We start from the raw sequence: 17281 nt of genomic DNA, 5'->3' as shown, positions 1-17281 counted from the left end.
TGGCCGAAGGGGAGGTCGGGCTTAGAATTCCAACCTTGCTGAGGATGGCAGCCTATGTCATCGGGAGTGTCATTCCCAATGGAGCTATCGTCCTCTTGAGTGAACAGGCAAGATTTGCCCGATTGTCCAGTATTGCCACATTTCTCACATGCCATCCGAGACTCAGTCTGGTTAACCTCCTGGTGTGGAGATTCCGGCTTTTTCATGAGAAGATCCATCTTGGTTACCAGCCTATCGACACTGTCGATATCATGTATTCCTTTTGTATGGGTCAGCTGCCTATCTACCTTCCAACTCTGGTTGGAAGCAACTTTGTCGATGAGCTCTCTAGCTCCTGCAACATCGAGGGAGAGGAATGATCCTCCCGCTGCTGCATCCATGTGATCTTGCGATCGTTGGTTCAGGCTATGGAAGAAGTTCTAAATGATAAGCCATTCTTCCATACCGTGGTGTGGGCATGCTGCAATGTATTCCTGAAGACGTTCCTAGGCTTCTGGGACTGTCTCGTCCTGGAGTTGTTGAAAACTGGAAATCCTATTCCGAAGGGCATTGGTTTTGCCCACCGGAAAGTACTTGACCAGAAAAGCATTGGAGCACGCATCCCAAGTGTCAAATCCTTCCTTGTAGATGTAGAACCACGTCTTTGCTTTCCCAAGAAAAGAGAATGGGAACAGTCGAAGACAAATATTATCCATCGTAGTGCCTTTTGGGTTGATTATGCTGCTCACTTCCAGAAAATTCTGCAGATGAGTGTTGGCATCCTCTGATGCCTTTCCACAGAAGGGACTTGCTTGAACCATGTTGACAAGCCCAGTCTTTATCTCAAAGCTATCAATGCCTTGGTCATTGGTCAGTCCAGTAGGGATATGGCTATTGGACGGGGCTGAGAATTGATGGAGTGTCTTCTGAGCCATGGTATTGAAGCTGGTGTTGTCAAACCTTGATCCTAAGAAAATTTCTTCTGGTGGGATGACTATGCATCGAACAATTCACCCAATTATTCTGGAACTGAGTTGAAGTGACATGGTAGATCGAAACTGGTCCTGCACTGCTCCGCAGAAATCACAAAGATACTGAGAGCAATGGTAATCCTGCTAAAATTAGCAGTGACAAATCAGTAAATTTTATCAAACTATTCGACGATATCTCTAGCCAATTGCTTCCCCGACAACAGTGCCATAAATGCTTCTTGGTGTTTCTTATGCCCAAACAAATATCAATTCTGCAAGCACACAGAATCACCGCTATAGCACTTCACCTTGGAGTATTCCAGGGTATCGTAATTTTCCTCAGGGAAGCACTATAGAAAAGAGTATCGAAGAATCGAATGACAAACTTTACTAGAGATATCAACTGACTAACTTAGTGGGCGTAGCTTGATATGATAGATAAGATAATGGCCACGATGACTGTCTGACATAGGAGACTCTAATCCTTAGAGAGGTAGGCAGCTGGGAGGACAACAAGCGAGAAATGCTCCTAAAACACTTCGAAACTATAGAGCTAGCCTCTCTAGACTAAACCTTGCTCTTGACTAGTTATCGGGAACCTAGAGCTTACATCGGCGGCCTCAGGGAAGGACTCAGACTGGGGTGAGAAGGGAGTCCAACGGCAGTCGGCGCTACCGCTATGAAAGCACCCGAATGTGGTGGAATACAACGGACAGATAGGGCTATCACCACCTGCCGCCTACCACAACAATTCCGTGGGGTGGAACACGCTTTCTAGCTAACACTAAGCTCAGACACCACGTCCGTACTCGGTGTTAGGATTTCTCTTGACGCGTTCCAGAGAAATCTCTCTCAACCTAGGGAACTAACTTGAGCTCCCTAGTCCGGGGGAGAAAACCTGTAAGGTTAGATCCTGATAAACAAGAAAGATACAAAACCTAAGCTAAAGGAATTACTTCTGCACTCAAGCAAGATAACTTGAGAAGATAAATAAATACAGAAAGTAAAGCTGACTTGAAAAGATAAAGAAGATAACTTATATTGATAAATGTCAAAGGAAAAGATACAAGAGCTTATACTCGACTTCCGATGACGACTCTTGAATCCCGAGACAAGCTCGACTCGACTCTAATTCCCAACTACCTAACCTTCTCGAGAAACTAAAAGTGAGAAGAGAGAACTCCTTGGTGTGTCTCACAAGTGAGGATGGGGGTGCTATTTATAGATGCTAGAAGTCGGTATTTGGCCGAGACGTCATTTGTAAGCAAGAGGGTGTTGGCGCCTACCAACGTCACCAGCGATGACGCCCCGCAGATGCCAATTTGGGATGACAGTATTTCATGAACCACGAATAAATCTGCAAGTGCATGGAATACCGCTGTAGCATTTTACCCGGGAGTATACCGGGGTGTCATTTATATTTCCGCAGGGAAGGCGGTGAGTGAGAGAATATATAGATTAGTTGGTGAACTCTATCTAGATTGGATATTCTCATGCATAAACTAGGGTAAGATAATAACATGGTATGAGGTAGTGTGACACACACAAACTACCCTCTTGGATAAATAAAAAATAAAAGAAAGATAAAAGATGCTTTAGGCCGGGAGCAAGGTAAAAGTCAGAGCTCGAGTCAGCTGTGCTAGGCTAGCTATATCTACACTTTCTCATTGGTTAGCTCGTCAGAGATTAAACTACACAATAGGGAGATCGCTATCGAAGCGACGGGAGGAGCCCGTACACCTCGGCGACTTTATGTACCTCCTACCCCCCATACCGAACGTGGAGGATTACTAAATGGCTCGGACAGGGCTGTCACCACCTGCCGGCTACCTCTACAAACCATGGGTATAGTTGACATCCAGCAACACTTAGCTAATCTAGATACCATGTCTACACTAGTAAGGGATACTCTAGTGTCCCACGCGGAGCCCCCACCCTTTGGATGGATAGACATCACACTAGAGCAATCATACGAATACTGGAGCAGTTGATAGAGTTCTAAGAACAAAAGACTAACCATCTCCAGCACAGGGCGATCATACAATGCAAGCATCGAATGATAACGCAACCATATCAAGAAGCATATATCTGATAACTCAGAATATAGTTCAAGCAGATATCGGTAACCATAGTCTAATTCTATTACAAGCGACCGAATATTACCAGAGAGAGATAGAGTTGAACCCATACCAGACTCTCGAGCAACTCCGGTGACTCGATGACTCCTAGACTTCTTCTAAACTCCACTAAGCCTAAAGACTATGCAAGGAATGCAAGAGAGGAGAGGTGAGTGGTGTGTGTGTGTGTGTCCTATTCTCCACCCCCCCCTTGTATTTATAACAGGGAGCCACGGGGTGAAGCTAGCACAACCTACATAGGGGACCAATGGGGAAGCGCCACGTGCCCTGGTTGAGGCGGTGGGGCTCACGGGCTAGGTCGGTCGGCCTGCCCGGGCCACCAACCGCCCCCAACTTCTGGTGGGCGGTCTTGGGCCTCTTTGTCTGATTCATGCTGGGATTAGCCTATCTTGACTTGATTGAATTGGGTTCTTGCATCACTTTTGGTTCATCTGAGCCTGAATCGACGCTCTGATAATTTCTGTGATTTTATGCCGGGCCAAAGTGTGCTTGTAACCTACATATTAGCTTGAAAACACAACTTGCATATTCTAAAAGGTAAAGTGTGGTTTAGGGAGTTTATTGGATAAGGATGCGTGTAAGAAATGCAAACTCTCCTGATTTTCAGATCAAGTTGACGCATGGAAATGATCATTAGTGAGCGTCAACAAGATCCCCCAAGCTGTCCTTTGCTCGTCCCGAGCAAAGTAGGAAAAATCAGGTTGTTGATGAGAAAATCACTTTGACTCGTACCTTACCTGTCATGTCATAGTCTGAAGCAAAGAGATTCATCTATAAGCTTAAATAAGTCAGTTAGCATACCTTTGCTCAATTACCTTACTCCTTCATGGGGCTTTTTAGCTATCTCCTTATCTTGGGCTGTTGAGAGTCAGAACGATGCATAGAGTGATACTTGTTCATAGATCCACAATCCATCTGGAGATACTTTTTTTTTGAAAGAATTTTGAAAATATGGCAAAGCTCCCAGGATAACTCTCTCGAGGCACTCATCTTGTATTCCCTTACCAGGGCAGTATCTGCCTTTGATCTTCCCTACTACTACAAGCCTTTGTGGAGCTCAAGGTAGGATAAGAACAGGGCACACTTGTATTCTACTTATTGTAAAGTCAAAGAGAGGATCCATGGAGAAACAAGTCATGCAATCTCGATCAAAAGGTGCAAGTGTATGAGTGGATGGATGGATGGATATGACTTACTCCTTGAGGTAATGGCTTTTCTCTCTCGAATCATCCCTATGTCTCTGTTTTTTTTGAGACATGGATACCCCTTTTTCTTTCTCTCTCCTTTTTTTTGGGTCATGCTTCTTTGGCATGCCATTTTTTCTCTTTCTGGGGCAACCATAATCTAACTTTATTTTTTTCAAGGATGTTCTACAAGAGAGATCACCAAGACATGGAGCATTTATTATGTGGAATGAATGGATGGTGGTGCCAATTTCCAGTGTAGGAATGTAGCAATTGGATGGGACGTGTACGTGCTTATGATCGAGAAAGCATGAAAAGGATCTCACTAGGGTCACACAATTTGACAAAACTCAATAGAATATCAAGTAGCATATGTGTAAAGGGTTTTTCATGGAATATGACATATGGCTCTTGGTAGGACATTGCATATCGCTGGGGAACTTGCCTCTTTTTATTTTTTTGAAAACAACTCCAGACTTCAAGCATCACTAGAACAAGCTTGCACAACCTTATTTACCATATCTGAACTCGCAACAACTTAGACTTGAATCAAGCATACACAACCCATGGAACTTTCAGGTTCATTGACAAGATATTTGCATAACCAGCAGATTTAAACTCAAGAGAACTCTTATTTTCAAACTAGGCACAACAGACATGATTTATTAAATTCATGCCATTATTAAAGTTAAATAGGGGATAAAATGGGTACTTAAGGAGCGCCAACATTCTCCCCATGCTTAAACCTTGCTCGTCCTCGAGTAAGTCTTTGATAAAAATCAGTGTTGTCTTTCGGTGTCCAATCCCTGCACTTGATCATACACGAGAAAACACAATGCTCCCAAAAATATTTTGCAGTTAATAGTTCAAGTTGTAACCAGCTTTTTCAATGTGGAAGGTAGATACAAGTTAAATGCTTCCCCACAATTATTAAGCATATGCTCTCAAAATTAAACAAGTCTCAGAATTAAGAAAGTGAGTTCCATAAGTAATGCTAAACCAAGATCAATAATTTAAACCTCATTGCAATTTGCTCATGGAAACTCTCAGCTCATCTTGTCTCTCAAACTTGTGAGAACTTTCTCCTTTCTTTCTCTCATATGTATGTGTGAGGCTTTATCTGGAGCTCTGGAAAGGTTAGTCCTAACAAAAGATATTATAATCAAGATATTATCAAAACAAGAAATACTTCTTATGGGTTTACCGAGACTTGTCAAAAAGACCATTGGAAAATAATTTCTTTGTGGAGAGGGAGAGAATGGAACACACACTTTAGATGGTGGACATGTGCAAATGGCAATGGTTGATCCCAAGGCATAGCTGAAGTCCTTATTATCGGATTGCACATGGTTGGAATAATTGAGTATAGAATAATCTTCAAAGTACCTGGAGTTTAATGAAGCTAAAGGAACCGAAAAGCTTTTCATCATTATTTTTCTTTTTTCTTTATTTTTGCTCCTCAGAACCGTTGGCAATACAATGCACTTACTCCACCTCCCCTCTCGCATGCTTGAACATTTGCTTGTCCTCAAGCAATGAAGTGATGATAACTTGATGGAGTGAGTGCACAAAACTTGTATCAATTCTCTGTACTCAACTTTGGAATTCAAGGGGGCATCTCCTCATAAAATATTGAAGCCAACAGAGGAGGAAAAGGGCCAGGCCGGCCGGCCTAAGGGTGTTGGGCCGGCTGGCCTACTGCCTGTAGGCCTCCACTTCTTTGGATTTTTCTGCTGCGAACTCTTTGATGCTTCCCAAGCTTATGTTTTACTGAAATTTGCTGTTGATTCCACTGTTTTGCCATCGAAATAATAATACATACTCAATATATAGGTTGTGGTCAAGGAGGTGTTTCACAAAAAGATGTTTTTGGTTAAGGGTGGATATCCAGCAAGGTTTGCAATGTTCCCGGTGTAGAAACTCACAATGCATGGATATAATGGCTAGCAAAAGAGAGGTACACAAAAATATGGAATGGTCAGCTTCTTAGTCACGTACCAAAGAAGATAAATCTTGAATTAATTCACCTGAAAATAAATCTTGCTCTTTGTTTTGTCATGATATAACATTTAGGCTTTTAGAAGGGTAGAGTAATTGCAAAAGGTATCATTGACAAGGTTAGCTCAAAATTAAATCCAAATTAAATTTTCCTTGACAAGCTTAAGTAAGAGTGCAAGAATAAAAAGATATGGGTCTTAATTTATCATAACCTCCACAAAAGAATTAACCGGCATTTAATTAATTTTTCACATCATGTTAGAGAGAGCATTAGTTTAAACATGCATAAACTAAGCACAAGAAAGTAGACAAGGCGGCAACGATCATCATATTTTAACACGGCACAAACTTTCTATCATCATTACTAACCATAACATTAAAGTGTGGGTGATGCATTTATTTATCATGGTGATGAAAGAAAAAGAAAGTAAATTGCACACATGCGGAAAAATAAAATAGAAAATTGCTGTGCACACACAAGCTTGCACAGATGCTGAAAATAAATGAAAAGAAATAGAAAAATCCAAACCACACGTGCGAGCATTTTATTCATGGCCTTGTCGTTGATCACTCTCCTTGATTGCCTCTTGCGTTGTATCCTTGGTCATAATATTGTTGAAATGGTCCTCCATTAAATTGTTCCGATGGCGCTAGGCCTAGAAGTCCCATTTGATATGCAATTCCCTCGGTTCCATCTTCTAGTTGGCTTGTGTGCCTTTGGATGGCGTCTATGTCTTCCATGTTTCTTCTTGCATAGGCACCCATGATTCTCATTCCTTGTTCCGGTTGAGGGAGGTCAAAAAATTGTGCTCCAAATGATGGGTTGGGCATCTCTCCTTGGTATGATGGGGGTGGGTAGCCATAGTTGCTCAATGGTGGGGGCGCCGGGTACGCCGGTGGAGGCGCCACCACACCATGCCCCCATGTTTGATCTTGGTTTCCTTCCCATTGGTTCGTCCATCCTTGCGGGTGTCCTTGTCCACTTGATGCACCTTGAAATTCATTCCTCCAATAAGCGGAACTTGGTGGTGGAAGCTTTACCTCCAAATTTTCTTGTTGTGCCGATGCCGATATTCCTTCAATCAACTTTCCTCTTTTTGTTTTCTTCACCTTTGCTCCAATGTTTTCAACTCGCCAATCGGTCCTTCCTCTTGTGAATAATTTTAGCCTTTGATCAGAGAGGGAAATATCCATCTCGGAAATAATGAATCCCTTCTTTTCATCCCCTCCGATATAATGGCCTTGCCTCAAATGTTCAATCCCTATATCCCTTCCCGGGACATAATATTTTTAGATCACCCCTAACTCCAGATTCATGGCTCGGCCTATTAGTGTGAGATAACACCCCGAACCAACTTCTCCCGTGCCGGATGATGCTTCACAAACCCATCTATTAACCATGATGTAGGTGGGATCAATCACTTGCTTTTTCACCAATACTGCATACATCCAATTCAATTCTTGGTCGGTGACCTTTGATTCTCTCATCCTCCCGAGAATTCTTTTGCTCACCCAAGAGTGGAATATTTGGAGGATCATATTACTTATGCTCTTCCTTTGGTGATTGACATCTTTTGCTATCTTCATCTAAAACTCATCGAGCTCTCCATCTTCGACTTCCACCATTTCACTTGCATTGCTTTTGAACCCGAGCAAACTCCCTATTGCTCCATAAGTGATGACTTTTTCTTCATTCTTGAGCCGAAATTTCAGACATGGCACTTCTTCATCATCCACCACCTCCGTTATTTTCTTTAGTGTCATGAACATCACCAAACCCACTTCTTCTTGCATGTCTACCGTAACACCGTCGGAAATAGCTTCCAACCGATGTTCTCCAAGAGCTTGTGGATGTCATGATGGAATCCCAACTTCTCCAATGCTTCATCATCGAAATCATAGTTTGCTCGTAGCCTTCCCTTCATGAACTTGAGCCTTTCTTCTTCTTCCTTTAACAAGATGGTAAACCCGTATTCGGATTTCTTGGACTTGTATGGCGGTGGTGCGGATGACCTTGTCGAACGCCGTGGAGGAGATGGCATGCCTTCGGTGAATCTCATGGAGGAACTTCTTGGGTCTCTCATCCCACCAAGGAGTAACATGTCGCTCCTTAGTGCGGGGTTCTCTACCTCCATGCCCCGCGGAGACTCGGCGACCGAGTGCCTCCGCGAAGAACTTGCCGATGCATCGGATGTTGATGAACGCGTCGTTCTCCTCCTGGTGACGAACTTCATGAAGCCACTCATGGTGACTCTTTGCTGTGAAAGGGGAGCACCAGAGGGCATAAAAAGAGGCCAGGCCGGCCGGCCTAGGGTATTCCTAGCCCTCCTCGACTTCATCTTTCTCTAGTGACTTCCTGGTGCGATTCCTTGCCTCTGTCCGGTACATCTTTTATGCTTTGCACTGTCCAAAACCCGTGCACCACTCCTTCCTTGTCCTTGTTGTCCATTTGCAATATTACTTCTTCACTTTGTGTCATTCACCTTGTCCCATACTTCATCATTCATCAAATTTCATGTCCTTCCCATGCATGGCTACTCCCTTCTTTGGATTATTTGCATGTGGTGGTAGGTAGAGAGCACAATTTCTTCCTGTGAACTCACTTTGATCAATAGATGTTAATCAAGCACATAAACCTTCTCCAAATCATGCTTAGATGTTGAATCCTCCTCTAACTTCGAAATTTCAGAATTAACTCGAAGCATGCAATGAGCTTAAATAAATAATCAAAGGGGAATCAAAACATCTTTACATTTGTAAGTCGAAAAATATTTTCCGACTACATTAATTTTGGTTGCACCGGAACCGTTCACTTTCATGAATTGATAGCGAACAATCTCGAATTCAACCGTGGGTTAGGTTCTAATTTTGCCCAAATGAGAGAGAAATTTTGGAAAAGGGAACAATTAAAGTTAGGAAAATTCTAGTCCTATGGTAATGAAACTGAAATTTCTCTCTATGTTTGCGTGAACCTACGCATCAAGAATTTAAATAATATAAACAAAGCGCAGCTCTACTCGTGTCTTTTTATCTCAACTTGGTCCGGCCATCATGGAGACGATGGTAGCCAAAAATAGGTATGGAAGTTTGGATGTGGCTTTCTGAAGAAGAGGCAAATAAATCATATGATGGCTCATGTCATTGGTTTAAAATAAGAAACAAAATCGAAATGACCGAGCGAATAAAATCCAAATCAAATTGTTCGATCGAACGACCAATTGTTCAAAAGTTTATCATGTTCTTGCGTAGCAAAATTCACGACTCACTTACACAAACCTCTCGTGGGTTGTCCTCCCGGCAGGTTGTTCTTGACTCGACGAACGGGTTGAACTCCCGACAGCTTTATTCTTGACTCGACGAACGGGTTGCCTCCCGCAAAGCGCTTTGTTTATAGTCTATAGCTAGACTTTCTTCTTCTTCACTTCAGACCAACGCTCGGTGATGGCACCGCAGTCTTGGGTACCCACTTCCGCATAACCCTTGGTGCGGGTTTGTCCTCTGGCTTAGTCATCTTTTTGGTCTTCACAGGCGGGCTTCTAGATTTTATCTTGACGGGTGAAGCAATCTTCTTTGTCGCGATGGACGCGATGACTTCTTTCTCCTTCTTCGCTTCCTTCTTGTTCGGCTCCTCCTCTTTCTTCAAATTCTCCTCTGTGACACAGCGGTGAGGCGGAACATATTGACATTGATCATGTTGCATACATCGAGGCATGGATGAAACTTGTACTCGCTTGTGGTGCCATTGATGTCGAACTTGATCTCCCCCTTGCCAACGTCGATGTTCGCCCTTGCGGTCTTGAGGAAAGGCCTCCCAAGTATGAGAGGCGCCTTGCTCCCTTCTCCCATATCGAGAATCACAAAGTCAACGGGGACTAAGTGTTCTCCAATCTTCATGGGCACATCTTCGGCAATTCCCAAAGGATAGCGAACAGAATTGTCCGCTAACTCTAGGCACATGGCGGTAGCCTCCGGCTCCGGTAAGCGTAGCTTCTCGAACACGTTCTTTGGCATGACGCTCACACTTGCGCCGAGATCACAAAGTGCTCTTTCGAACATAAGAGATACAATGGAACCTGGGATGGTAGGACATCCGGGGTCCCTCTTCTTCTCAGGAGCTTCATTAACGATTGCTGCGCTACACTCCTCGGTTAGCTTGATGGTGCTTGGCGGTATCGCGCGCTTATTTTCCATGATGTCTTTAAAGTAGCGAGAATATGTTGGAACTTGTAGAGCATCCAAGAGCGGCATGTTGATGCTCAACCTACGTACCATGTCAACAAATTTGTTGAAATGCTCATCTTCATGTTTACCTTTGCGGTATCGTGGCCTTGGCGGAAGAATCTTGATGTCTTTATCATCTAGCTCAAACTCTGGCACTTCGGTGACTATCTCCGGCGTAGGAGTAGGCGCCTTATCCTTGATGATGGTCTCCACTTCAACTCTTGGCTTAGGCTTCCTTGCTCCCGCCGCATGTTCGGTTTCTTCGGTCTCCTTTCCCGAGCGAGTTTGAATTGCTTTTGCCGTCTCCGGACTTTGAGGTTGCTCGGGCAATTTCCCTTCATTGCTAGATAAGCGTCCGGTGAGCTGGGCTACTTGCATCTCTAGCATCTTCATCATGTTGAGTACTTGAAGGTTTGAGCTCCCGACCTCCGTCACCTTGCCATCAATGTTCTCCAAGATCTTGTCCATAGCCTTGAACTTGGTGACGGTGTCCTTGTTGATCTTGTCTTGCTCCTCCATGAACTCCTTCAATTGTATACGAAGAGGCACCGAGTTTTGAATGGAAGAGCTTGCATTAAATTGAGGTCTACCTTGCCCGTAGCGGAAGTTGAATTGCGGGATTCATTCTCCCTTCTTCATGTAGTCGAGCATCTTGGCTTCCTCCGGGCAATTCTTTTGGACATGGCCGTACTCTCCACATTCTTCACATGTAGACCTTGCTTCGGCCGCCTTCAAATCAATAGCTTGGGCTTCTCTCTTTTCCACCTCCATCTTCTCCAACCTCTTAATGAGCGAGTCGATCTTCCCTTCTAGCACTTCTTCACGTTCCACTTGCAATACACTCTTCGCGGCGCCCACGGCTTGGAGTGGTTGTAGGCGCCCCGATGATGCCCATGCGTCATTGTCCGTCACCTTCTTGAATAGCTTGAAAACTTGAGTCGGCGTGAGCTCAATGATCGAACCTCCGGCCGATGCATCAATGATCCCCCTTGATGCAGTAGTGAGGCCTTGATTGAACTTCTATACCACATCCTCCCTTGAGAACTTGTGATGAGGTACGGCGCGGATGTAGTCATTGAAGCGCTCATAGGCTTCCGCAATAGTCTCCGTCGGGGCTTGCGCGAATGTAGCTATCTTGTTGCGCAAAACTTGGGTCTTGCCCGGCGAGTAGAACTCCATCATGAACTCCTTCATCAAGGACTCCCAATTTTGCACCGTGTGCGGTAGTAGAGAATGAAACCATTGCAACGCTCTCCCAAGTAGAGAGAACGGAAAGAGCCTCGCTCTCATTTGATCTTGAGTCATCCCTTGCATATCGAAGGTGCGGCATAGTTAGAGGAACGCTTGAAGATGAAGGTTAGCATCTTCTTTTCCAGTGAAGGGCGAGCTTTGCACCATCCTTATGATTGAAGTCTTGATCTTGAACGGAACTCCGATGTTGTCGAGGTTTTGAATCGGCAAGTCCCGAATGTCCGGAGTGCATAGCTCTCCGATCGTACGCTCCGGCTCCGGTAGCGCCATCCCTTGGTGAAGTGGCGCCTCCCTTGGACTTGTTGGTGGAGTCGCTTGAGGTGAAGACGATGAACCGTTGGCTTCGTCTTTTGGATCTACTTGTTCCAACTTCCTTGATCGTGCTTCGCGTCTCCTTTGCTTGTAAAGTTTTTCTGGATCATCCACAAAATTTTCGGGTTTGTTGGAGAGGCTCCCGTCCATCTCCTGTTAGGGGTTAGTGAAAAGAAAAAGAAAAATATATACGAGATCTAAAAGATGAATATACAAGATCTAAAACATAAAAGAAAAATAAAGCAAAATAAAGCAAACTCTAGATTAGATTGATTTTCGTGGAATAGATCCATTTTTTTAGTTAGCACAAAAAATAAGAGATCTACAAAAAAAAGGTCAAAAAGAAAAATCAAGAAAAAGAAATATTTACGAATGCAAGCAAGATTGGATCTTGAATTGATGGTTCCCCGACAGCGGTGCCAGAAAAGCTTGTTGACGCTCCTTAGCACCCTAATTTGTATACCGCAAGCGCACGGATCGTGTAGCTTTTCCCTTAGAGTATTCCCCCAAGGTTTATCAATCCACGGAACCAAAGATACAAGAAACAATCTACTAACATAGAGAATCTTTTGTGTTGAGATGGTGTAAAACGAATCTAATCTACTAAAAGCGACAAACACCGAAGGTAGCAAGAGAAAGTTAGAGATAACCAATCTAGATCACCTAGATCATGCACATGTTGTAGTTCAAAGCTAGATGTAGTGAAGCAAGATATATGTGAATCTCAATAAAAAGCATCTTTAAACCAAAATCTCCAATCCAATCCTTCGATAACCCGTCTTACTAAAGCAACGCCTGTCACGACGCCCCCTTTTGGACTAAGCTACCCCGAAGCATGATAAACAAGTCGACCCCCCTTTGGTAGTGCCGCCATGAACCTCTAGCCACCACGACTACAAGATCATGCTAAGCGATCTATCTCGATAATAGATCTAGGATGAAGCAAACCCAAAGAATAGAACGAAATCGAAAGAGAGAACATGGTCGCTAAAGATTCGGAATCACAAGTAACTTCACCATAAATGATTGTACATCACAAGATCACAACCGGGGCCCTACCTTGATCTTGATGATCCTAGCTCCAGAACTCCGACGTGGTCTTCCTTGCAAGGTTCCCATGTCAGCTAGGGAAGCCCCTAGACAACTAGCACGACCCTCGGCTCTCCGAAAGGTGTTTCTCTATCTTCTCTGCTCCTTGGCGTCGTCTCCCGAATGACTTGATGCATGAGCATCGGGGAGGGGGCTTTAAATAGCCCCAAGAAACCCTAGGTCGAAGGGGAGGCCGAGGCGCCCTGGAAAGGCCCTAGGCCGGCCGGCTTAATGGGCCCAGGCCAGCCGGCCTGGCCCATTCCTTCGCCGCCTCGCGTTCTCCTTTCTCCCCAAGTCTTCTGGAGTCTTCTGGAGTTTATCTCTTTCACGATTGCACCCCATTGGACGTTGTTATCTTCGAGATATCTTCGAGGGAAAGGATATGACGGAGAATCCTTCCTTAAATCTCTATTTGCTTTGCTTAGCCCCGAAGTATCTTGATCTCATCTTGTGGGCTTTGTCCTTTGGGCTTCATTGGAGGGTGGATGTGCATGAACGGGCTTCTAGTTATCATGGCCTTTGGTCCTTTGTTTGGGCTTTGGCCTTTGTCTTTCTTCGTGTTACCGCGCGATCATGGTGCTCTTCATTTCATGCTCCAAAATTAGCCAAAAACCTGCAAAAATGAAGTACCTCCAAAATAAATGTGCAAATGTGAAAACAACCAATAATTGGGCCGAGGTTAGGATGGTTAGTGATTTTGATATTAAATTCATGCCATTATCAAAGTTAAACAAGGGATAAAATGGGTACTTAAGGAGCACCAACAATACCCTCAAAAATACTTTGAACGAGTACCATGGCTTCCTCTTCATAAATCTTTTCCGAGGAAAATCGAGAGGGGTCTGTGAGACCAGAATACTCAAATCCAAGACGGCAACACTTCTGCAAAGGCTGTATCTGCCTTCCGAGCCAAGAGAGAACTATTGTTGCTCCAGTTACTCCTTTATTTCTCAAAACAACAACTCTCTGCAGCAGTTCTTCTTCCTGAACCTTGATTTATCCATGATTAAACCATTTGGTGCATTGTTGGGGAGGTCCAGGAACTCTTTCAAGAAGAGTCGGCACATGGTTATCAATATAAAACCACTCGGCTTTCCAGTCACCAATCTGCTAGCGCAGAGTATATGGAATATATTTCTCTAACATTTCGGGACGAAGTTGGAGATTGGCACCCCCACCCTGGCAATATTTTTGAAATTTGGATATGCACTTAAGAAAATGAGACTCTTAAAAAGGTCAAAGTGAGGATAATTCCAAGGAAGGCCTCGCACAAATGGACAAAGATTGTGATATGAAGAATAGAATCAGGGGTCAAATGATGAAGTTGGATCCCCCAATGGAAAAGAAGACCTCGCAAAAAATCACAGACAGGGATTGCCAGACCGCGTTCCACAAATGCCTTGAATAAAACGGTCTCCGCAACCCTCTCAAAGGGCCTAGTATGTCCCTCGGCTGGTTGCCATTGGATCACTGCCCTAGGTTGAAGAAGACTACGACTAACAAGGGAAGAAATTTTAGATTCTGATAACTTACTTTTCTTCCAGCCGTCCGCAATCGTTGCCTCTTTTTCAGATGCCTGACATTTCGACTTCTTTGGTGCCATCCTGAAAGTCACACGTCTTTTTTCCCGCATAAGCTTGAGCACTAAAAAATTGGTATGAGGAAACGGGAGTAGTGCTGTGTATTGCTACACAATGGTGTTCTAGATCGCAGAAAGCAAGAGCGAGTGTGAAACCCTAGATGGGTTTGCCTATGTTAAATAACCAAGCTAGTGGCAGTTTAGTAAATATCGAGAAGTTCAATGGTCATTGTTCAGTTATGAAGTATGCCACGTCCTTTTGATCCTTAACCCTAAATCACCGGGTCTAGGTTCAAGGCTCGGGGGCTACGGGATACGTGTCATAAATGGCATGTTTTTCGAAGGTGATTTAAATTTCAAATGAAGATTTGAAGAATTCCGAAGGTTGATTTGACCCTCAGCCTGATCCTTCGATTCAACCTAAGGCTCGGGGGCTACTCCATATGGAGCGCGAGTACATCACGCACCATATATAAAGGAAGATTCGGGGCTTGAACACCTCATAGCCTCGATGCAGCCAAGGAAGTACTCGTAAGACTACTCGAAGCACTCGAAGAACTTCAAGTTCAGATAGTGGATCCAGAAACACCCAAAGCACTCGGTGAACGTCTTCAGGAGTACTCGATGCTTGCAAGACTCGACTACGAAGAGCTCGGGGGCTTGTCAGACCTAGGGCAGCGGGACTGCTCATAGGCGTGAAATATCCTAGAGTAAGGGATAGTACATGGAACATGCCTTACTTTCTTGTAACTACTCGTACAGTAGTAGGACTAGTTGATGTATAAGGGAACTACCCGACCTTGTTGGAGTAGGACTCTAGTAGTACTCGGCTAGGACTTTCCATGTAACCCTGTACCCCCAGATTATATGAGGGTGGGCAGGGGCCCCTCCAAAACATCGAACAACATCCAAGGCAATACAAACCACCACACAGGATGTAGGGTATTACGCTCCGGTGGCCTGAACCTGTCTAAATCTTTATGTTCCATGCACCATCGTGTTCAGATCCCGGCAAGTCCCTGCCTACAATCTATCTCCTCGGGGTATCCCTTGGAGAGCTTGGCGGCTAAACACCGACACTGCGTCCGCAGTTGCCATCCTTTCTCCTAGAGCTCCCTCTAGCCTGCTCGAGGGAGTCACCTCAACAATTGGATCAGCTTGAATTGGTGTCCTTTCAGGTTGAACCAGTGTTGACGGTGTGTCTTCGACTGGCTTGATTTCAGGGGTCGTGGCAGCCGAGGTCTGACCCAAATCGCCCAAACTGAAATCGGCTCCTTTGCTGTTCCAAAAAAGCACCTTCGAAGGAACACCAACAATTCGACAGTACATGAGAACAGAGCAAAAGGATCAGTAACAACTTACTTAGTCGATCTCTTGATTAGCAGTTTCTTTGGCCTAAGTAACTTCGGGACTATAATTGGTCTCGGAGTACTCAACGCCCTGGTCACCTGTCCCGCGCTATTTGTGGTGCTACTGTCAGGTGTTGAATGGATGGACGGGGCAGGGCTGGCAGCTGGAGTTGAGGCTGAGTCCTGCCCACGCTTCTTTAGCTGGGGGCTAGAATTAGTAATGACATGTCATCAGAATTTAATGATTTGCCACCTTAATCACGATGACATTACAAGTACAAGAGCACACACCTGTTATCTTCACTAGTTGACCGTGCCTTGCGCTTGCGCGACTCTAGCAACGCCGTACACAAACTGCTTGTTGCGGTACTTCCTTGGGCAGTCGGCATTCGACTCCCATCATCCTCATCTTCTCCTCCAGAAAGGCATGTTCAAGTATCCACGATCTCTCTTGGTTAGTTTCAACTTTGGATATGCAAACAATTGAAATATAAAACAAAGAAATCGATGCAGACTTGGATTAGCTTGTGTAGCAGGCACAACTTCAGGAAGTGGAGGCCTACTCCGATAATTATCTGGATTAATCTGCATAATAAGTCCTGGATTAACGAGATTATGAGAGATAAAAGTACTCGCTATTCATCACGTATCGACTACTTTATAATACCTTTCGGGGGTGCTTGATCGATCGGAAGTCTCCCCCGCTAAATGGCACTTCAGATCTTGTCAGGAAAGAAATGTCTTGGATCTTCTCCACCCATATGCATATATCAAAAATTTGCTCGTTGCCAAGACAATTTTGGCAAACTTATAATTCTTGGCAAAAAGCCAAACCAAACAGATCATAATTCTTGGCAACGAGCAAACTTATTTCTTTGCAAACAACACGGATCGTGTAATTCACCAATTTGGAGCTTCTGGAGGAGCTTTATAAAAAATATATATGATCTGTTTGGTTTGGCTTTTGGCTGTGCCTTTTTGCCTCCCAAAAGCCAAAAGCTAACCAAAGGAATTGGCTACAACCCATAGCCAAAAGCTGTGGTGGAGTCCACCGAGGGCAAGCTGTGCCATGCGCGAACCTCCATGGGTGCAGGCATCGCCAGTGCGAGCCTGCACAGCTATGACCCCAAGGCCTGCTCCGCTGGCTGCCAATGCCGCCCCAAGATCCCGGCGATGTTCTCCACCGTGTGCTCGGGAGGGAGATGGAGAT

At 44.5% G+C, this 17281-nt stretch overlaps 1 non-coding gene across 1 annotated transcript; it reads left to right on the top strand.

The window, feature by feature from the left end:
- Positions 1-441: 441 nt before the first annotated feature.
- On the top strand, positions 442-548 carry LOC120701726. Its single transcript, XR_005686281.1, has one exon. It is a non-coding gene; the product is annotated as a small nucleolar RNA R71 (small nucleolar RNA).
- Positions 549-17281: the final 16733 nt, after the last annotated feature.

Source organism: Panicum virgatum, chromosome 3K (assembly GCF_016808335.1).
Source record: "Panicum virgatum strain AP13 chromosome 3K, P.virgatum_v5, whole genome shotgun sequence".
NCBI lineage: Eukaryota > Viridiplantae > Streptophyta > Magnoliopsida > Poales > Poaceae > Panicum > Panicum virgatum.
This window is presented reverse-complemented; position numbering and strand designations above follow the sequence as displayed.